This window comes from Mesocricetus auratus, unplaced genomic scaffold, assembly GCF_017639785.1.
Source record: "Mesocricetus auratus isolate SY011 unplaced genomic scaffold, BCM_Maur_2.0 Super-Scaffold_100025, whole genome shotgun sequence".
Taxonomy (NCBI): domain Eukaryota; kingdom Metazoa; phylum Chordata; class Mammalia; order Rodentia; family Cricetidae; genus Mesocricetus; species Mesocricetus auratus.
This window is the reverse complement of record NW_024429206.1, coordinates 20410674-20433391: the sequence shown is the minus strand read 5'-3', so window position 1 is coordinate 20433391 and position 22718 is coordinate 20410674. Positions and strand designations below refer to the sequence as shown.

Sequence of the window (22718 nt, the reverse complement as noted above, 5' to 3'; positions counted from 1 at the left end):
GTTTCAGAAGATCTTATGTCCTCTCCCAGCTTCCATGGGTACCAGGAACACATGTGATACACATGCATACATGCCGACAAAACACCCACACACATGAAATAAAAATCTTTAAAAAGTAAATCTTAGGGGAGCTGGAGAGATGGCTCAGAGGTTAAGAGCACTGCTTATTCTTCCAAAGGTCCTGAGTTCAATTCCCAGCAACCACATGGTGGCTCACAACCATCTGTAATGAGATCTGGTGCCCTCTTCCGGTGTGCAAGCATACCTGCAGGCAGAGCAATGTCTACATAATAAATAAATAAATCTTTAAAAAAAAAAAAAAGTAAATCTTAGAAGAAGAGGAGGAGCCGGGCGGTGGTGGTGCATGCCTTTAGTCCCAGCACTCGGGAGGCAGAGGCAGGCGGATCTCTGTGAGTTCAAGGCCGGGCTGGACTGACAGCCTCCAAAACAATACAGAGAAACCCTGTCTCGTAAAACCAAAAAAAAAAAAAAAAAAAAAAAAAGAAGAAGAAGAAGAAGAGGAGGAGGAGGAGGAAGAGAAGAAGACTATATTCTGAGAGTCAGGACTTCCAGCTCTGGCCCAGTGACAATGCAGCCAATCCTCCCCTCTCCCCCCAACCAATTATAAAGCTTAATTAACAATTGGGTCTCTCAGTGCTCTGGAAATCAAAGGAGTAAAACAACCTAAGAACATTTACAACTGAACACTGTAAAAGCTGGTTACTGCTAGCCTGGGCTATATAACTGAGTTCTAGGTCAGGCTGGACTAGTGGTATATCCTGCCTGAAAAAAATTAAAGGACAAGGGGAAAAGGAAAAAGAGAATGGGAAGGGAAGGAAGGGAACGCAAAGGGAAGAAGTAGATGTAAACAGCCTGGATTTGACAGCTCCCCTGCTCAAAGCCAGATGTACTAGTCTAAGAGCTCAATGGCTCAGGTGTCTAAGCCAAGCACTATTCAAACACTAGCTGACTTCTGGACCCTGAACTACACAGACAGAGAGAGGCTAACCCTAGACACTATGCTTAGAAAACAATTATAAGAACACATATACTTTACACAAGTACAGGTATACTTTCAAGTCATTCATAAGTATATATCGCAGCTGCCATTTAACTACCTAAAAAGTAACAACCACACACACATATACAGTCTATCCATATGGACAAGCTTACAGAGGGAGAACAGATTGAAGAAGCAAGAATTTAACTGCCAACAGGCCATAGGGGACTTTCTACAGATGAAAATTTCCTGACTGGCCTGCTGCCACAGTTGCACAAGTATAAATCTACTAAAATCACTGAATTGTACTCTAACAGTGGGTGAGTATTAAGACATACAGATCACACCTCAACACAGATGTTTTCTAAAAATGAATACACGACTAAAATATGTTTTAATAGTCTCAATGAGCTATACCAACCAAGATCTGGTTTTTGCTTATTCATATATTAATCCATTTTGATATAGCTGAGCACATACTATTCTGTCAGGCACTGCACAGAACTTCATTCAAGAATCCTGAAGAATAGGTTGAGATGAAAAGGTTGACTTAATTTTTAAAAAAAGACTACAAATAAAAAACATCAATTAAGATAACTGGTAGTAATACAGCATTAAAGAGTCTTAATACAAAATGGCATCCATTATATAGAAGGCACACTTAAGATATTACCTAGGGTTTAATTTAAAAGGGAGTGCAAGGGTAGAAAAAACAATGGCAAGAAGACCAAGTAACAGAAAACAGAGTAAGACACACCCCTGGAAAAGTAACATTCTGGTTGATGACATTAGAACTATATTATGGGGGGGGGGTGCTTCCCAAACCAGAAGAGGAGGGGACAGTCTATAGAGCTGAGGGTGTGCTTCACAGAAATGACAACAGCGTGACAACTTTAAACATGCAGGAAATAATTCAGCAGGACATCAAATCAAAAGAATATAAGAGGGGGCTGGAGAGTTGGCTCAGTGGATAAGAGCGCTGGTTGCTCTTCCAGAGACCCAGGATTCAATTCCCGGCACCCACTCGGCGGATCACAACTATCTGTTTAAGTCAAGTGGATCCGACTCCCTCACACAGACACACAGGTCAAACATCAAATGCACATTAAAAAAGCAAAAACAAAATCCAAGAACCAAAGGACCAAATAACCAGTTGGTGCCAGATGTCTCCACTCAACACCTGTCTTCCTCCTCCCCAGCACTGGGATTACAAGCATGCACCGCCATGCTTAGTGGTTTTTACATGGGTTCTAGGGGGTCAAATTTACATCCTTGTGCTTGCTAGGCAAGTACATTAATTACTAAATCAGTCTTTCTTTTAAAGTGGTACTTGGGGCCGGGCGTTGGTGGCGCATGCCTTTAATCCCAGCACTCGGGAGGCAGAGGCAGGTGGATCTCTGTGAGTTAGAGACCAGCCTGGTCTACAAGAGCTAGTTCCGGGACAGCCTCCAAAGCTACAGAGAAACCTTGTCTCGAAAACAAACAAACAAACAAACAAACAAACAAACAAAAAATAAAGTGGCACTTGGGGCTGGGGATGGGTTAGGAGGGGATTGATATGTAAAATAAAATTGCTTCTAGATAAAAATAAATAAATAGGTGGCACTTGGGCTAGGATTTGAAGAATGAGTAGGAGCGAGGCAGGTGAAGGGAAGGACATACCAAGCTCTAAGGCCCACGTGGAGAAGGCATTTGAACGCTGTCAAGAAGGAAAGGCCAGTGTAGTTACAAGGTCAGGAGCAAGAGGGCAAGTGAAGAAGAGATGAAACCAGGCAGGGGCTGGACTCCACACCTTACAGTATGAGTAAGGGATGGGAAATTGTACAAGATAATTACATGTAGTGAGTTTGAAGCCAGCCTGGTCTACACAGTGAGTTCCAGGACAGGCTCCAAAGCAATACAGAGAAACCCTGTCTCGAAAAACAAACAAACAAACAAACAAAAAACAAAAGCAAAAAATAATAATTAAATGTGATTTTAAGCAAGGAGTCACTGATCAAATTTAGGCTTATAAAATTTCATTCTAGCCAAACAACCTTGACAAAGAATAAAATTGGAAGACTCACACTTTGAAGTTTCAGAATTACAAAGCTATTAGAATGGTGTCAACCTAAAATGACTAACAGAAAGACAGACTGCCCAGAGCAATGAGTTTATTTGGAAATAGCAAGAGGCTGGACCCAGGATTTGTGTGCCATGACAGGGTGGGCATTCAAGGGAAACCTTTTAAAGATGGAATGCCAAGGAGATATTTCAATGGGCAAAATGCTTGCCTTGAAAGCAATACCACCACATTTCCATCCTCAGAACCCATGTTAAGGCGTGGGGGGAGTGTGTGTGTGTGTGTGTGTGTGTGTGTGTGGTATGTGTGGGGTGTGTGTGTCTAAACAGATAAAAGCCTCTGTCGTACAAACCTGACAACCTGAATTCAATTCCTTGAACCCACAGTAGAAGCAGAGAATTGACTTCCATTTTTTTTTTTACTTCTATATACACTTGTTTGTATATACAGGTGCACACGTGCACACACATGCACATAAGTTTAAAAAGCAGGGAGGTAGAAACAGTTCTGGTCAGTCTGTCTAACCTGCTTGGCCAACAAAAGGTGGACAGCACCAGAGGAATGACACTGGAGGTAGTCGTTTGGCCTCCCAACACGTGCACCAACACATGCATTGGACAGACAAAACCTGAGAGAGTGCTTGCCTAGTATGCATGAAGTCCTAGGATCCATCCCCAGCACCACATAAATCCAGGACAGAGGCACATGCCTGTAATCCCTGCACTTAGGAGGTGGAGGCAGGAAGATCAAGAGTTAAAAACCAGCCTTGCAGATGGGAAACCCCGATTTAAACAAACAAAAGTCACAGGACTGTGTAGACAAAAAAGGTCAGTAAGGTTTTTTTCCTTTTGGTTTTTCTTTAATGAAATTTAATGTGTGCATCACCACTGCCCAGCTTGATTCTTCTTTTTCAAACATTATTTTTACTATTAATTTTTTTGGAGGGGCTCACACGTGTGTCTAGATGAGAGTGTTAGATCCTCTGGAACTAGAGTTGCAGGAAGCTGTGAGAGCTGCCTGACATGGGTGCAGGAACAGAATGGAACTTATGCAAGAGCAGAGCTGCTGAGCCTTCTCTCAAGCTAAGCTCCTGGGGTTTTTTTGTTTGTTTGTTTGTTTGTTTTTTATTTTTTTTGTTTTGTTTTGTTTTGTTTTTCCGTTTTAGTGAAGGGAAATCTGAGGAAACACGTTAACACTTTTCATGGAAAACAAGATTTAGGTCAGGAGGTCACAGCCCTAAATTTTCCAATAACTACATAATGTTTCTGATCAAACAGTACTTAGTGGCATGGGTTAGGCGGCAATAAATGAAGGGAATGATAAATTTTACTGATATTGACAGAGAAATGATCCTCTGAAAAAAGCTCTTCAAAGAAATCTCCAAAATAATTGAAATCTGGACAAAGCACACTCAGCTCAGTGTCACAGAGCAGAGGTAATTTTAGGGGCTTTAACAGCCATTGCTTTATCTTTGGATTGTCACAGGAATGGCTTTCCAACACATTCCCTATGTTTTACGGTTTTACAGGCATACCGCAGGAGAGCAGAGAAGTGAGATTATAAATAATTATTCTGAACCAGCAAGCCTTTTGGATAAAACCTTTCACTATTCATATTTTGAACTACATTTTTTTTTCCTTTTTTATTTAAGTTAGAAACAAACTTTCTTCACATGTCAATTCCCTCCCCTCCTCCCCCGCCCCTCCCCCAAGTCCCTCACCCAATCTCCACTCTGATCCCCATTGAACTACATTTAACTTGCTAACTTTTGACAACTGTCAGGATCCAATAGGTGACAGATGACGCAACATCTTTTGAAATTTCCTTAGCAGCAAAGTGAAAGCCAACTAAGGGCAGCGGGACTGTGACTCAGTGGTAGTATTTGCTCAGCATGCATAAGGCCTTGGCTTATATTCCCATGAGGAAAAAAAAACTCAGTTGTAAAACAAAAACAAACAACTAGCTACCCCTCTAAAATAAAAATTATATGCTTACCAAAAATTAGCCGGGCGGTGGTGGCACACGCCTTTAGTCCCAGCACTCGGGAGGCAGAGGCAGGTGGATCTCTGTGAGTTCAAGGCCGGGCTGGACCGATAGCCTCCAAAACAATACAGAGAAACCCTGTCTCGTAAAAATCAAAAAAAATTAACAAGCTTAGCTGGCCCTGGTTTCACATGCCTTTAATCCCAGTACTCAGAAGCAGAGTCAAATAGAGTTCTGAGTTTAAAGGCCAGTCTGGTCTACAAAGAGAGTTCCAGGACAGCTAGGGCTATAGAGAAACCCTGTCTCAAAAATCAAAAAGAAAAAACAATTTAACAAGATGGGCATGGCTTCTATCCCAGTACTTAGAAGGCTGGAGCAAGAAGATGAGCAATTCAAAGTCACCCTTAGCTTCAAGGTCATCCTTAACTATATATGGAGTTCAGAGCCAACCTGAGCTAGAAATTCTAGCTCAAAAAAAAAAAAAAAAAAAAAAAAGGTCAGCATGGCTGATGTCTATAGTATCTTATACCACTACCAATTTTCCACTACAACATCTCAACTACCAGTTCTGAGCATACTGATATGTGCCAACAGTTTCTCCAATATACTTTCAGAACATAGATCTTTCTGACCCTATTTGTGACTTCTGCATACTTAAAAGGCCATCGACCCATCACCAACTGGAAGCCCCTAATTCAGTTAAAGGCAGAAGGATCACTAGGACACATTGGCCAGACAAAAATACTAAAAATTCAAGAAGGGATCTTTGGCTTTAGCATAAACCGTTCTCCTTATTTTCACTAACTTATGAAGCTTGACTTCCTCTTTGGATGTTTCTCAAACTGGAAGACCACAGGTCCACACTGAGCCTGCTACAAGGGCCTCTAGGTCACCCCACTTCACAGATGAACAAGCTGAGGCTCAGGCAGTATGCTCTCCTCAACACTTGTTTAGGTCTGACCAAATCTTCAAAAGTCCTTTAGCATTTTATCTTACATATGGTACTTACTCCAAAAGATGTTCAATCCCTAAATCCCAAGGACTGTCTATACTCCACCTCCCCCACAGCAGGCACAGAAGACAACCATGCCTCAATAAAGTGCAGACACCACTGAGTCCACACACATACACACACACACACACACACACACACACACACACACACACACACACACACACTGACATGGCAGGGACTGGAGACTCAGTGGTTAAAAGCACATACTGGTTGGGCAGGTGGTGGTGACACACGCCTTTAATCTCAGAACTCAGGAGGCAGAGACAGGCTGATCTCTGTGAGTTCGAGGCCAGCCTGGTCTACAGAGTTTCAGGACAGCTAGAGCTGTTACACAGAGAAACCCTTGTCTCAAAAAACAAAACAAACAAACAAAAAGAGCACAAACATACTGTTTTTTTTCTGAGGACCTGAGTTCAATTCCCAGAACCCACATCAGACAGCTGACAACTAACTGTAACCCCTGTTGCATGGGCAATCTTAACATCTCTGACCTCTATGGGTACTTGCATTCATGACCACACACTGCCTGCCCCATACACATAATTAAAATAATAAAAATAAATCTTTTTTAAAAGGACATGGAAGTAGGGAAGTAAGGCATGTTGGGAAGAAGGGGTTCAGTGGGAGAAGGAACTAAGAAAGGATCATGGGAGGTATGATAAAAGATTATATATATATATGACTATATTATAATTATATATTTCATATGTAAATACTATATATATGTATATGAAATTCTGAAAGGCTTTTCAAAAAAGAAAAGAAAAAGAACAGTAAAGGCTAACCTGACTGTTTTCCTTACACATCCTACTGTATACATGCAAGTGTACATACATGGATGTCTCTGGAGAGGGAGGGAGGGAAGGAGGGAGGGAGGGAGGGAGAAAGAGAGAGAGAGGAGAGAAGAGAGAGAAGAGAGAGGAGAGAGAGACAGAGACAGAGAGAGAGGAGAGAGAAGAGAGAGAGACAGAGAGAGAGACACAGAGAGAGAGACACAGAGAGACAGAGAGAGAGAGAGAGAGAGAGAGAGAGAGAGAGAGAGAGAGAGAGAGAGAGAGAGAGAGAGAAACCTCTTCCCAGGACCTCAAATGCTGCATCATGCCTTTTCAAAAAAGCAGTAGCAGTATTTTCTCAGCTGGGGCCTTTGCAGAGCTAAGTAGACCAGAATAGAACCCTGGAATGCTTAGTGTCAATTTTAGCTTCAAGAGAAAGAAAAAGAACTGACACCCTGCAAAAGCAAACCTTAAAACACTATTAACAGGACTGCTCCACTGCAGCGTGCCCTGTCTCTTAGAAAGACCAGAGAGTTTCTAGACTCAGTGTCATAATTTCTCTCTTTCCCTTTCTTCCTCTTTCATTGTTGATGTACATGTTGGAGATCAAATAAAAGGCTTCACATGCTAGGTAAGCATTTTACCCTTTGCAAAAACTCTGCAAAAATTCCAAAGTAATTCAGCATTGAGCTGGAAAGATAGATGACTCAGAGCACTGGCTGTTCTTCCAGGAAAACCAGATTTGATTCCCAGCACCTACATGGTGGCTCCCAACTGTCTGTAACTCCAGTCTCCGGGGATTCAACTCCTCTTCTGGCCTCTATGGGCACTGCATGCCTTTGGTGCACAGACGTAGAAATAGACAAAAACACCCAAACTCATAGAATAAATAAATAATAATAAACAGCACTGCCAGATGTGGTGGTGCACACCTTTCATCAACGCACTTGGGGGGGCCAAGGCAGGTGTTTTTCTGTAGGTTTGAGGCCTTACAGCAAGCTCCAGGCCAGTCACAGCTATTTAGTGAGAACCTATCTCAAATAAATAAATAAATGAACTCAAATAAATAAATAAAATGAAAAACTAAAACCAGTAATGGGGGCTGGAGACATGGCTCAGCAGTTAAGAGCATTGGCTGAACTTCCAGAGGTCCTGAGTTCAATTCCCAGCAACCACATGGCAGCTCACAATCATCTATAATGAGATCTGGCATGCAGGCAGACTGTATACATACTAAAAACAAAAACAAAAAAAAAAACCACTAATGGCTGGACAGCAAGGTGATTCATGAATAAAGGTGCTCGATGCCTAATCTGATGACACAGTCCTCCAAACTCACATTAAATAAGAGAGAACCAACCCCTGCGACCTCCATATGTACGCCGTGGCACAAGCCCACCCATCTCAGATATACACACACATATAATAAGTCAATAAACTTCAAATGCACGCTGGGCATGTGGAGAAGTCAGAGGACAACTTGAGGGCTGACAGGCTTGGGGTCAAGTATCTCCACTGACCCATCTTGCTGACCCTGCTATGGATTCTGTAGCAGTTTTGTTGATGGGGGTGGGGAGCGGAATGAATGTGTGGCTCAGCCGTTAAAAACATTAACTACTCTTCCGGAGGACCTGGGTTCAAGTCCCAGAACATGGCAGCTCATAACTCTCTGTAACTACAGTTCCAGGGGAACTGACCCCCCTCCTCTTCTAGCTTTAGTGGGCACCAGGCAGTCACATGATACACAGACATACATGCAGGCAAAACACCCATCTGATGACATGAAAATAAACAAATCTTCAACACAATTCCTAAAGCTAAGGCCCAAAGGACAAGTGTAGAAGATGGAGCAGTAACCCTGCAAGAGCAGAGGGACACAAATGCGCTGTGAGGTTTCCCCTCCTAGAAATGCAAGAGAAGCTACACCCCTGAAGTCGCAGCAGCATGGCTGCCTAACCACAATGTGAACAAGGGTGACACCAACAGATAAGCTAATGTGGGAGGAGGAGAGCTCAGGAGGCCTAGACAAAGAACTCAGGGAGGGACCTGACTGGAGGCAGCAAACCTCAAGCCCATGGCCAGGAGAAAAGAGAGCTGGCCCGGCATTAACAACTGCCCCTAACATCCAGGGTACACTTCGGAGCGGGGGTGCACAAGCAAAAGGCTCCAGCACTTTTCAAAGTTCAAGTTAAAATGAAATAATGCTTGGCAGTTGTGTTAAGAACACTGGAGGGGTCCGGCGCTGGTGGCGCACAACTTTAACCCCAGCACTCGGGAGGCAGACTCAGTAGGATCTGGTCTGCAGAGTGAGTTCCAGGACAGCCAGGGCTACACAGAGAAACTGTCTTGGTAAAACAAAAAGAACACTGGAGGGCAGGTGGGTGGAGAACATCTAACAAAAGACTAGTGAGCTGACTGGCTGAAACTCAGCAAGCATCACTGAGGGCTCAATATAACAAGCCATTTTCGGATGCATAGGACATTTGCCAACAGAAGCTAAAACGCAGCCAGCAAAATGGTTCAGTGGAGTGGGTAAAGGTCCTTGCCTCCCAGTGACGCAAGCCTGAGACCTGAGTTCTGTCTCCAGAACCAATGTAAAAGTGAAGGAATCTACTCCGGAAAGTTGTCTTCTGAGCTCCACAAGCACACCATACACATGCACACACAGGTGATTTTGCTGACATAGTCCTCTTCTGGATTCTTCAAGCTCATCTTTACAATCAGCTGTAACCCATGGCAAACAGCACTCATAAACACAGAGGAAATTTGACCCAACTTTTTATTTCCATCCAGTTACTCACTCAAGCCTCTGCCTTTCTATCAACCCCATAAATCTTAGTATTAGCCCAGACAAGGAAAAGGAGATGAGAATAGGGCACTAAGTTAGTCTATCAGCCATCTGGTTACCAGAGACAGGAGAGCTGAGCTCTGTCTGAATCAGGCTTCTTAGTCACCTGGCATTAGATAAAGCACTGAGTCACGGTTTTCTAATCCACAAAACAAGAGCAATGGTAAACTCTTTCGCAGTCATCAGAGTGGAAATTATGAAAGGAAGGACGAGGGAACAGAGGAAACGGAGCACACTTACAAAGTTCTCCTTTTCAAAGAGGAGCTTCCAGGGCTCCACACAGACAGGCCCTTGTGCCCCACCTTCACCGCCCAAGCAGGACTGGGGCCATGGAGCCTGCCCTCAGGACCACTCACACCAGCTCCAGCTTGTCCACAGCTGCCTGAGCTCGCCTCATGCGCTGCCCCTTTTCCTCTACACATCTCTCAGGGACGTCTTCTCCTGGTGCTCTTTTCCCATCCTCCAGCCCCAAATGAACCACTTCCCCTTCTGCAACCTCAAACTACTGGGTGAAAACATCTTGTGTCCACTCAGACAGACCACTGTGCTGTGGTTAGTTTACTCCAGAAGACTGCGATCTTCACGAAAACCCATCATCATCCAGTATGCTGTGGATATGTCAACAGTGGGTAAGGATAAAACCAGGAACCCGCAGGTAAATAACGAGTAAAGTGTCATTTCCTAAATCTTCTTGAAACACCTACAAAGTCCCCCGAAACAAACCAAATATTCAACAAAATAATCAAAAAGTAAAACAAAGAACTACAAGTAAACAGAAACAAAGTAATCCGAAAGCAATGAAAATGTTCTGCAATTGTAAACATGATCCTCAAAAGGTTTTATTATTTTTATTTTATGTGTATGAGCGTGTCTGTGTGCCACTTATGCCTTGGTGCCCATGGAGGCCAGAAGAGACTGTTGAACTCAGAGATCCACCTACCTCTGCCTCCTAAGTGCTGGAATAAAAGCATGTTCAACCACTGCCTGGCCTTATTTTTTAATCAACAAAGTAACTATAGAATTCATGGCAGCACCAGCAAGACAGCTCAGTAGGTAAAGACACCTGGCCCCAAACCTGTCAACCTGAATTCAATCCCAAGGAAGGAGAGAAGCAACTCCCTCTAGTTGTCCTTTGACTTTTATACATTTGCACTGCAGCATGTGTGCACACACAAAAATAAAAACCATTTATCGCCGGGTGGTGGTGGCGCACGCCTTTAATCACCGCACTCGGGAGGCAGAGGCAGGTGGATCTCGGTGAGTTCCAGGCTGGGCTGGACCGACAGTCTCCAAAACAATACAGAGAAACCCTGTCTCGTAAAAACCAAAAACAAACAAATAAATAAATAAAAACCATTTATCCACAGCCTCTTGCCTGAGCTTCAATTTTCTTCACTCAGCTCATTCACTATCCCGATGTGCAAATACACTAAACATCCCCCTGCTTAAAACCTTCAGTGGCCAGTTCCTCTCGGAAAACAATCCATAACTAAAGTGGATCCAACCCCAGGCTTCATCTGTCACTTGGCCTCTTTAAATTCTCTCACCACCAGCTCTGGCCTCCCCTTCTCTCTCACCCAGTGCTGCCTGTGCCAACCTAAAGCATCTCTGAAGGTTTTACAATGTAACCATGGCTGACCTACAACTCCTATATAGACCTAGCTGGCCTTGAACTCACAGAGATCCACCTGCCTCAGCACCACCACACCCAGCTACGATTTTTTAATGCACATTTATGTTCCTGAATGAGTTTATGCGTACCTCATATGCACAAGTGCTTTCAGAAGCCAGAAGAGAGTATCAAATTGCTTAAATGTAAAGTTACAGGTAGGGGCTCAGAGGTTAAGAGCACTGGCTGCTGAGTTCAATTCCCAGCATCCACATGGTGGCTCACAATCATCTATGATGAGGTCTGGTGCCCCCTTTTGGCATGCAGGTGCATATGCAAACACAACACTATATGTAATAAGAATAAATAAAATTAATTTTAAAAAAGCTGCAGGCAGTTTGTGACCTGCCTGATGTGAGTGCTAGAAAACAAACCAGGTCCTCTGCAAGAGCAGTGTGGTGGTTTGAATAAGAATGGCCCCCAAAGCCGGGCGGTGGCGGCGCACGCCTTTAATCACCGCACTCGGGAGGCAGAGGCAGGCGGATCTCTATGAGTTCAAGGCCGGGCTGGACCGACAGCCTCCAAAACAATACAGAGAAACCCTGTCCCGTAAAACCAAAAAAAAAAAAAAAGAATGGCCCCTAAAGGCACTATGTGAAAGGATTAAAAGGATTAGGGTATGGCCTTGTTGGAGGAAGTATGCCATTGGGGATGGGCTTTGAAATTTCAAAATTTCTGCCTACAGATCATGATGTAGCTTCTAGCAATTACTCTATCAGCTGCTTGCATGCTGCCATCTTCCTGCCATGATATAATGTATCAAACCTCTGGAACTGTACACAAGCCCCTACTTAAATGCTTTCTTTTATAAGAGCTGTCTTGGGCATAGTGTCTCTTCACAGCAATAGAACAGTGACTAAGACAAGCAGCGTGGGCACATGACCCCTGAGCCATCTATCCGGGCTTATCTGTTTTTATAATCAGTATAATTTTTCCTTTCTGAAAAAGAATTCTTCAGTGTATATGTGTGTATGTGTGCGTGCATGTGCACCAAGTATGTGCAGTGCCCTTAGAGGCCATAACAGGGCATCAGATTCAGATCCCCTAACCTTGGAGAGGCAGGAGGAAGCACTCCCAGCATGGTGGAGAAGGGACTTCTAAAGTCTGCTCTTCATGGAAGTAAGGAACACTGACAAAATGGTCAAGCCCAGCTTTCTCGGGACTCTGAAAGTTCACCACAGGCTTACAAAAATCCGAGGAATGTTTATACAAGAAAGAAGCCGACTCTGACAAGCAATGAGCTCTGTAGCTCTGTACCTTACCTCACTGTCTTCCCCCAGCTCTGAAGAAACCTTAAAACCAACATCCTCACAAACATCTCATGAATACCAACAGCTACTGACCGGGGCAGACCAGAACTGCAACTCAAAACGAAGCAGCGCCCTCAAAGAGCGGCCGCTCTTACCCTGTCCAGAGCATGCTGAAAAGCTCCATTCTTAGGACTTGCCTTGGTTTGAATGGAATCAGAGCTCCCTCATATGAATGGCCATATCCCCAAAGCATTTGTTAAAAATAATCAGAGACAACGACCTAATGCCACTGCTTCAGGCAGTGGCAAGCACAAACAGAGCAATCAAGACTAGAGATTTAGGGAGTGACACTTTCACAGAGCTTAGAAGCCCCCAGATGCCATGAGAATGGCTCTCAGCGCTGCTTGGCCTGATGTTCTGTACAAACAGGAAATGTGGACTAAGGCACCGACTCTGGTACACTGCTGATACACAAAAGGAGTGTCCACACACACACACACACACACACACACACACACACACACACACACACACACACACACACACACACATTGCCAGGATGGTGGAGTAGGGACTCTTCATGGAAGTACAGGAATACTGACAAAATGGTTGCAATCAGCTTTCTCAGGACTCTGAAAGTTCACCAAAGGCTTACAAATATCCAGGAACTGCTTATGCAAGAAAGAAAGAAGGCCGACTCTCGTCAAGCAGATACAGCACTAGGTCGATCTTTTCCCTTCAAAACCGGTTCCTTTTGTAGCATAACAGGATGAATTGAAACACCATTTGGACAGTTACCAAAGTCAGAAATGGAGAAGTGCTCTTAGGACTTGTGATGTAACTCAGACTAGGGGCAGCATGCTTGCTTAGCACACAGAAGACCCTGAATTTGATACCCAAGTCTCCAAAACTCTCTGTCCTCAAATCTACCCCCTCAGGTTCACTGGCCTCGCCATCTGCACCTAGAGTCCTTGAAGCCACTCTTGTCTCTGTCTAACTGATCTTCCACAACACTACCAGCATTAGAAGACTCTTTTTTTCAAAACGGATTCTCCAAGCTAGAGAGAAGGCTCAGCGCTTGCTGTGCTTGCAGAGAGGACCAAGGTTAACCACCAGCACATACAGCGGCTCACAGCCACCTGTAACTCCAGCTCCAGGGGATCTGACGACCTCTTCTGGCCTTAACAGGCATTACACTCACGTGTACAAACCTACACACTCAGGCTGGGTGTTGGTGGCTCCCACCTTTAATTCCAGCACTGGGGAGGCAGAGGCAGGTAGATTGCTGTGAGTTTGAGGCCAGCCTGGTCTACAGAGCGAGTTCCAGGACAGCCTCCAAAACAATACAGAGAAACTCTGTCTTGAAAAAATAAAAAAAGTGAGATTCTACCTCATAAAAAAAGGGGTGGGGGGAGTGATGGCTAGGGAAATGAGTCAGTGGTAAAGTGCTTGCACACAAGCATGGGGACCTTAGCTCGCATCCCCAGAACCCATATAAAGTCAGACACAGTAGTGTGTGCCTGTAATCGCAATATTCCTACAGCACCACCAATGCCCGACTTAAATAAACTTTTTTAAAAATACACTTTGGGGCTGGAGAGATGGCTCAGAGGTTAAGAGCACTTACTGCTCTTCCAGAGGTCCTGAGTTCAATTCCCAGCACACACATGGTGGCTCACAAACATCTGTAATGAGATCTGGTGCCCTCTTCTGGCATGCAGGCATCCATGCAGAGCATTCATATTCATAAAATAAAATCTTTTAAAAATTTCAGTTTGGGAGACCTGGAGAGATGGCTCAGTGGTTAAGAACATTTGCTGCAGCCAGGTGGTGGTGGCACATGCCTTTAATCCCAGCACTTGGGAGGCAGAGGCAGGCGGATCTCTGTGAGTTTGAGGCCAGCCTGGTATACAAGAGCTAGTTCTAAGACAGCCTCCAAAGTCACAGTGAAACCCTGTCTTGAAAAACCAAAAAAACAAACAAAAACACTTGCTGTTCTTTCAGACAACCCAGGTTCAATTCCCAGCACCCACAAGGTAGATCACATCCATTTTGGAGCACAATGAATGCCTGAGTCAACACTGTCAGTAAAGAGAGAAAAAGACCTGAAGTCACAATAGGAGACATGACAGACCCAAAGCAAGGAAAAAGGAAATGATTCTGATATGTATTTTTAAAGATTTATTTTATTTTCAATTTTGTGCATGTGTGTGAGCACATGCATGTCAGTGCAGGTGCCCCAGAGTCCAGAAGAGGGCTTCATATCCAGAGAGAGAGAGAGAAGGAGAGAGAGAGAAGGAGAGGGGAGGGGGAGGGAGTCAAAAGATCTTCAAGTACTCTAAGCAAAGCTGGAACTACTTCCATGTGCTAGACCTACTGTGTGAGTGACCATCAATGAGCACTTTACACATTATGGGTACAGCCAACCCAAGAACAAATTAGGATACTTATCTTTAGAACTATTTTACATCATTTATTTATATTAGGGCTTGGGCAGCTCCTGTGGAGGTCAAAGGCCAACTTGAAGAAGCCAGGTCTCCTCCTACCATGTTTCCGGCCCTGAGGATCTAACTCTTGGGTAGTCAGGTTTGGCAGCAAGAGCCTTAACTCCCTGAGCCATGTGCTTGTCCCCTGCAGAGGAAGGGAGTTCAATCCCCAGTCCCACATGGAGCCTCACGACCATCTGCAACTCCAACTCCCAGGCACCCAAACGCCCTCTTCTGGCCTCCTGAGGCACTAAGCACACACATGGTGCACACACAAACACACACGCAGACAAAACAGGTATGCATATGAAAATCAAAACAAAGAAAAAGGAACTAGCATCGGGATCGTGGGGAAGGTCTGAAGGGTCAAGAGGAAGAAACGGCAAGAGCTGGAGGTTGGCTAAAGTCAGAAGAGTTGAGCAGAGGAGAGGAATAAAGCGTTTCAGAGTAAAAGGGTATGAACTACCCCATGAAGGAGAGCCGGCAACTGACGTGGAAAGGGGGCTCGCGGTGGCTCAATGCTTGTCACCTCAGGACTCAGAAGGTGGAGGTACGAAGACTGCCATCAGCCTGATCTACATGATGAGCTTGAGGCCAGCCTGGGCTACATGGTGATGCCGAGGTCAGCCTGAGCTACAAAGTTTGAAGCCAGCCTACACTGCACAATAAATTCAAAGACAATGTGGGCAGCGCCATGTGTCGAGTGCGAAGCCAAGGAGGGGTGCTCACTGAGTCCAGGGCCAGCCTGGGCTACAAAATGAGATGTCTCATAAAAAGGAGGAGGGGTCCTCAAAAAAACGGGATGACGGTCCCCATCGGGCTAGGGATGCGAGTGAGTGTGCGCAGGTGAGGCGGGAACGGTGAGTGGAGAGTCGGGAAGCCTGCTGGGCAGACGCGGCGGCGGCGGCGGGCGAAAAGAGCGGGACACGACCTGACACCCGCCGGCCGGGGCGATGGGGGAAGGGGCAGGCGGGATGAAGGATGGAGGCGTCCGGGGCTCGGCGCCCGGAGTGCGGCGCCGCTTACCTACGATAGCGGAGGCGCAGCCGTGCCGTCGCTCCGGCATCTTGGGCTTCGGCCTTTTCTCCCGCCGCCCTAACTGGTGGCCATGGCGCCCGCCCAGGGAGCGCTTCCTCACCGCCAGGCGTCGGCCCTGCCCGGCCCCGCCGAGAAGCGCACCCACGGCCGCCTCAGCAGCGACTGGCCGCGGTCGCCGCCTCAGCGCCCGCCGCCCGCCGCCGCGTGGCCGCAGGATCTCACGCACGCCGCCATTGGCTGCTCCGAGCCCGGCCGCGCGATGTGTCTGCCTCTCTGATTTGTCGGTTCCGGGGGAAGGCGGGGCTTGGGAAATAGCCGGTGGGGCAGGCGCTGAGGGGTGGGGTCTGACATCGGGGCCCAGCTTTTGGCCAACTCGCCGGAGGGGGCCTCCCCTGCCGCTACCTGCCGGGGTAGTTTGTTGCTAGAGCAACAGAGCCAGTGGCCTAACTGGAGGGAAGCCAGGACAGGGCCTGGAGCCCTCACTGGATGTCCAAGAAGGCCCTTCATCCCTGAGACCCAGGCAGGGACAAACAAAAGAGTTCCTAGGAAGACCCCGCCACGTCCCTGCCTGGTCATTGCTTGACACACGAGTCAGGCACAATATTCTACCCAACAGAAAAGTATAAATGAGGGCCGAGGATGGAGCGCAGTGGGTAGAGCGCTTGCCTAGAATGAAGCCTTGGGTTCTGTCCTCAACATTGCATACCCTGGCAATGGTGGTGCATGCCTCTAATCCCAATACTGAGGCCATAAAAGCAAGAGGATCAAATTTTCGAGGTTATCCTCGGCTACACAGGGAGTTTGAGGTCATCCTGAACAGCAGGAGATCCTGTCTGGGAAAAAAAAATAAAACGTAATAAATGACAGGAGGTGTGATGACTCACTCCGTAATATCTCAGAAGGCTGAGGCAGGAGGATTGCCAGGAATTTGGACCCAGTCTGGTATACAAAGTGAGTTCCAGGCAAAGATGTATATTACAGAACAAGATCGTATCTAAACCTCGCTTTTCCTCCTGCCCAGAAGCCAGACAAAGTGGTGCACACCTACTATCCCAAGACTTGAGAGGCCAAGGCAGGGCGGTGTTAAAGACCAGCCTGGGCTGCACAGCAAGATCTGTCTCAGAGCTTAAATTTTTCAAAGAGGGAGGTTGGGCATGGAACTCAGGTGCTAGAATGCTTGCCCTGTGTGCAGTAGGTCCTGAGTCCCATCTCCAGCTTCATAGAAACTAGAGATGGTGCTGGGTACCTATCACCCCACAACTTAGGAGGCAGAGAAAGGAGGACATGGAGTTCAGGGTCATCCTTGTCACATACTGAGTTTGAGGCCAGTCTGAGCTATAAATAAACACGCAGACGAATAGAAGGGGATGAGCAAATCACTACAGGGAAGAAGGACACTGTGGAAAGCGGAAAGAGAAAGGAGAGGGAGAAGAGAGAGCAGAAACCTCGGAACTGAAAGCCAGTCGTTCCCATTTATAATCCGCATGCACATCCACGACAGGTCTTACCAAAGCCATAATTTCAACTCTACCGACATGGATGGGAAATAGCATGGGCTCAAGGACCTAGAAGCCAAGTCCAAAATTCCTGTCATCATCCTGGGAAAAGCGTCCAGACTTAGAAATCTGCCAAGAAGACTAAAAGAGGGCTCCGTGAATGTTCATGGGAACGTCATTTATCATACCCCACCCAAAAAAAGAGAAAAACTGAAGATGGATATTGTACTTCCCTGAAATTGGGAAGCTGGGGAGGCTAAGGCAGAAGAATCAGCAGTCAGCAGCCAGGCGGTGGTGGCGCACGCCTTTAATCCCAGCACTCAGGAGGCAGAGGCAGGCGGATCTCTGTGAGTTTGAGACCAGGCTGGTCTACAGAGTGAGTTCCAGGACAACCTCCAAAACAATACAGAGAAACCCTGTCTCATAAAATCAAAAAAAAAAAAAAAAAAAAAAAAAAAAAGAATCAGCAGTCAGGACTATATGGAGTTCCAGGCTACATAGAGAGTCCTTGTCTTAAAAAAGAAAAAGAAAAAAGAAAAGAAAGCCTCACAATGGGGCTCTGTGGCTCATACCCATACTCATAAGCTCCCTACACTTGGGGGTGGAGAAAGGAGAGTCAATATTTAAGGGGCTGGAGAGGTGGCTCAGAGGTTAAGAGCACTGGCTGCTCTTCCAGAGGTCCTGAGTTCAGTTCCCAGCAACCACATGGTGGCTCACAACCATCTGTAACGAGATCTGGCGCCCTCTTCTGGCCTGCAGGTGTACATGCAGGCAGAACACTGTATATATAATAAATACATTAAAAAAAAAAAAAAAGCCGGGCGTTGGTGGTGCACGCCTTTAATCCCAGCACTCGGGAGGCAGAGGCAGGCGGATCTCTGTGAGTTCGAGGCCAGCCTTGTCTACAGAGTGAGTTCCAGGACAGCCTCCAAAACAATACAGAGAAACCCTGTCTCGAAAAACCAAAAAAAAAAAAAAAAAAAAATTTAAGGCTAGCCTTAGCTACACAGGCAAGTTTGAAGCACCTCTAGGAGACCCTGACTCAAAAACAAGTTGCTTCAATGATACAGATTGCCACTGCCCTTGCCAAGGACCTGAGTTTGTTTCCCAGCACCCATGTCAGGTGACTCACGACCACCTGTAGCTCCAACCCCAGAGGATCTGACAGGCATCCACACGTGCATTCACACACACACAGAGAGAAGCACCCGCATGCACAGAAATAAATTATAGAAATGTATTAAAATCTAAAACTCTCCCAGTTTGGCCTTGAATGTGTGATCCTTCTGCCTCAGCTTCTTTTTTTTCTTTTTTAAGATTTATTTTATTTTATGGATATGAGAGTTTTGTCTATAAGTATGTGCACGGTGAGTGTCTGATGCCCAAGGAGGTCAGAAGAGGGCAACCAATCTCCAGTCCTCGGCAAAAGCAGCCAGTGCTCTTAGCCAGCCAGTCACCCAGTCACCCATGCAGCCAAGCTTTTGCTATTTTTTTTAAAGATTTATTTATTTATTATGTATACAGTGTTCTGTTTGCATGTGTGCCTGCAAGCCAGAAGAAGACACCAGATCTCATTACAGATGGTTGTGAGTCACCATGTGGTTGCTGGGAATTGAACTCAGGACCCCTGGAAGAGCAGTCAGTGCTCCTAACCTCTGAGCCATCTCTCCAGTCCCTACCTCAGCTTCTTAAGTAGCTGAATCAACCAAGACTTATCCTGAATATAAATATTCTTAGACTGGAGAGATGACTCAGTATTTAAGAGCACTGGTTGATCTTCCAGAGGACCCCGATTCAATTCCCAACACCCCCATGGCAGCTCACAGCTGTCTGTAACTCCTGTTCCAGGGAATCTGACACCCTCATACAGACATACATGCAGGTGAAACATCAATGTACATAAATTACAAATAAATAAATAAATAGTTTTTTTTAAAAAAGAGTATACCAAAAAAGAAAAAAAGAAGTGCTGGGTGGTGACATATGTCCTTAATCCCAGCACTCAGGAGGCAGCAGCAGTTAGATCTCGGTGAGCTTAAGGCCAGGACAAGCCAGAGTTTTTATACAGAGAAACCCTGTCTAGAAAAACAAAACGAAACAAACAAAAAAAAAGAGTGCATTCTATTCCTACAGAGGCCCTGAGTTCAATTCCCAGCACCCATGTTGAACAGCTCACGACAGCCTGTAAACTCCAGCTCCAAGGGATCCAACACACTTCCAGACTATGAGCACTCGTGAGTACAAATCACACACAAACACACACACTTAAAAAAAGCTGAAGCCCTAAATACTTTCTTCATTCCGCCTGTGTCTCTAGTTTCCTGCTCCAGCCTTATCTCTTCGTGGTGATCAGGACAGACTCATAAAATCTCACCAGAGACTACAAGGCTACAGGTGCTTTTGAACAGCAAGCAGCTCAAAAAGTATAGCTCCTGTCTATTTGGGGGAATAGCCCAGGCAGTGCCTACAGTCTCAGAAGAGAGAAGAGGGGCTCCCTGGTACCCGAACGTGGACTCAGAACCCTGTTCAATTTGGGCAAGTAACTGTGCATCTTCTTCCTCAGAGACTGGTCCAGAGAAGGTCTTGCTGAGATTAAGGACTTCTTGCTACATTGGTGTTACCTCTGGGAAGGAAGTCTCCATGCTGGACACAAACCTTTGACGTTTGAGGAGAGAGGAAAAGGCACCACAGACCTCAGGCACTCACTGCTTGGTAATTGGCATTGCTTTTGAAAGAGACGAAAATGCCAAAGCCCAGGGGCACAGTCCTGTAATCCCAGCTACTCCAGAGGCTAAGCATGAGGACTGAAAATTGAAGGCCAGCCTGGGGTTATAATGTCACTTCAAAGCTAGTCTGGGTAACTTGATGAGCTCCTTCCTCAAAAATAAAAGCCACAGAGAGTTTTCCTTGAGCTCCATAAGGGCCTGGGGGCATCACTCAGGCAGAAAGCTCTTCCTAGAAGGAGCCAGTGAGAAGTGCCTAGAACCCTACAGTAAAAGACTGGGGGTGTGTCTCAATGGGACAATTCTTGCCTAGGATCACCCGGTGACAGGCTTCAGCAGTCCAGGCTTTGTCCAGCTCACTCGATGCCTGAGTTCAATCCCCAGTACTGAAAACAAACCTAAACAAAGCAAACCTAAAAACTGACAGGTTCACTGTTAGTACGTCGTCATGCCAGGATCTGGCCTGGCAGAAGAATGGTAGGGTGGGGCACTGGGGGAGGCGGGAGCCCAGACGGGAAAAACTGAGCCCCTGAGAATCTAGGAATGGGAAGGTTATGGCAAAGGAAGTGGAAATGGCAATGGAAAGGCAGGTTAGGTTTTGGAGGGAGGGGAATGTACAGAGTTTTTCTCAGAGGTCTATACAGACATGGCCATGAGTAGTACCACAGGCACAAAGAGAGCTGTGAAGGACACAGAAATGATGTGACAAAAGGTGGCTGTCTGTCCAACCCTCCATTCTGACCTGCCACCGCTTGGATGGTGAGTGGGTGGATGGATGGATGAATACGGAATGAAAGAATGAATGAATGAATGATCACTCAGCAGCCATTCATGGGGACTACCAGAGACACAGGACAGAAACGGGACAGCAGTGGGGTTCTGCCAGGGAAACGAAGGGAGACTCTAGGTGAGGGTATCAGAACCAAGATCTGTGATGTAGGAATTGAAGGTTAAATCTGCATTCCATAAAGGGGTCCAAGAGCCTTAGCTAATTTGAACAAGAAAGCGCTTGCTTACCTGCAGACAGCATCAAAGAGGCAGTGAGCTGCAGAAGACCCCTCGCCGTCCTTTTGAAGCTTGTGGGATGGACTGAGTGGAGGCAAAGAGAAACTAGTGATACGGTTTCAAGGAAAAGGAGAAAAAGGAGCATGCCCCTCACTTTGTCCCACCTCTAGATCCCGGAGCCCTGGCCCTGTCAGGCCCTTCAGCCACATCAGCATCTTCAAGCCAGCCCAGCCTATGAGCAGGCATTTTCCAAAAGGCTACAGAGCGCTGCACCTTCCAAAAATACCACTGCGAGTAACCCATGCCAGGGAATGAGGGCCACATGCCCAGGCAAGAACCAGCCAATGGGAAATCCTACGCCCCAGGAGCTGCCACCACGTGCTCTACAGACCCCACAGACAGGAAATGCTTACTGCTTGGACAGCGAGCCAGACCAGGATAATCCTAGAGCAAAATCTCAGGCTGAAAACTTCAAGCATCCTTGAGTTTTACTTGGGATTCTTGTTTGTTGTTTGTTGTTTTTCATTATATAGCCCTGAAACTTTTGGCAAATCTCCTGCCTTGGCCTCCTGATTATTAGGGTTATAGGGGTGAACTAAGACACCTGACTTTCCTGATTTTACTTTTGTTCTATTTCATTTGAGACAGAGCCTCGTGTGTCCCGGGCTAGCCTCAAACTTACTATATAACCAAAGCTAGCTTTGAACTCTTGATCCTCCTGCTTCAGCCTTCAGAGGCTGAGAGGACAGGTCAGCACTGCTGCTATGGCAGGCTGTGATGTCTATTGTCTCTTGACAAGGATGCAATCACTCAGTTCTCTTACCTTGTGAGTGTTCAATGCTATATACACATTTATACACCCTTAAAAAAATAAAGACCACAGTGGTTTAAGAGGAAGGAGGATCGGGAGTTCAAGGCTAGCCTGGACTACGTGGTGTGACATTGCTTCAAAACAAAATGAAAAAGAACAACCAAACCCTTATTTGGAAAACATAGTAAGCATTAAAACAAATGGTGAGAGTGAGATAAACTCTGTAATGCTTGTGATTCAGCAGAGAACCAGCTGTTAGTTCAGTAGGTTTTTTTTTGTTTTTTGTTTTGTTTTTTTGTTTTTTTGTTTTTTTTTTTGTTTTTACGAGACAGGGTTTCTCTGTATTGTTTTTGAGGGTGTCGGTCCAGCCCGGCCTCGAACTCACAGAGATCCGCCTGCCTCTGCCTCCCGAGTGCTGGGATTAAAGGCGTGCACCACCACCACCCGGCCTGTTCAGTAGTTTTTAATAATTGTATTTGCTAAATAGAGAAGGCAGATGGATGGTAGACAGATGGTAGGTAGGTAGGTAGGTAGGTAGATAGATGGATGGATGGATGGA

General features: G+C 45.9%; 1 protein-coding gene across 5 annotated transcripts in view; it reads right to left on the bottom strand.

The window, feature by feature from the left end:
* The window catches only part of Tpst1 (tyrosylprotein sulfotransferase 1), a 63443-nt gene extending 41986 nt beyond the window's left edge, over nucleotides 1–21457 (bottom strand). For 2 of the 5 annotated variants that reach the window (XM_040731309.1, XM_040731310.1), the window contains exon 1: nucleotides 16113–16310. The gene's annotated coding sequence lies outside the window, so the exon portion shown is untranslated. Of the gene's footprint in view, nucleotides 1–16112; nucleotides 16311–21360 lie in introns of those variants that run through there. The other 3 variants (XM_040731307.1, XM_040731308.1, XM_040731306.1) reach the window with 3 other exon arrangements.
* Between the last annotated feature and the right edge of the window lie 1261 nt (nucleotides 21458–22718).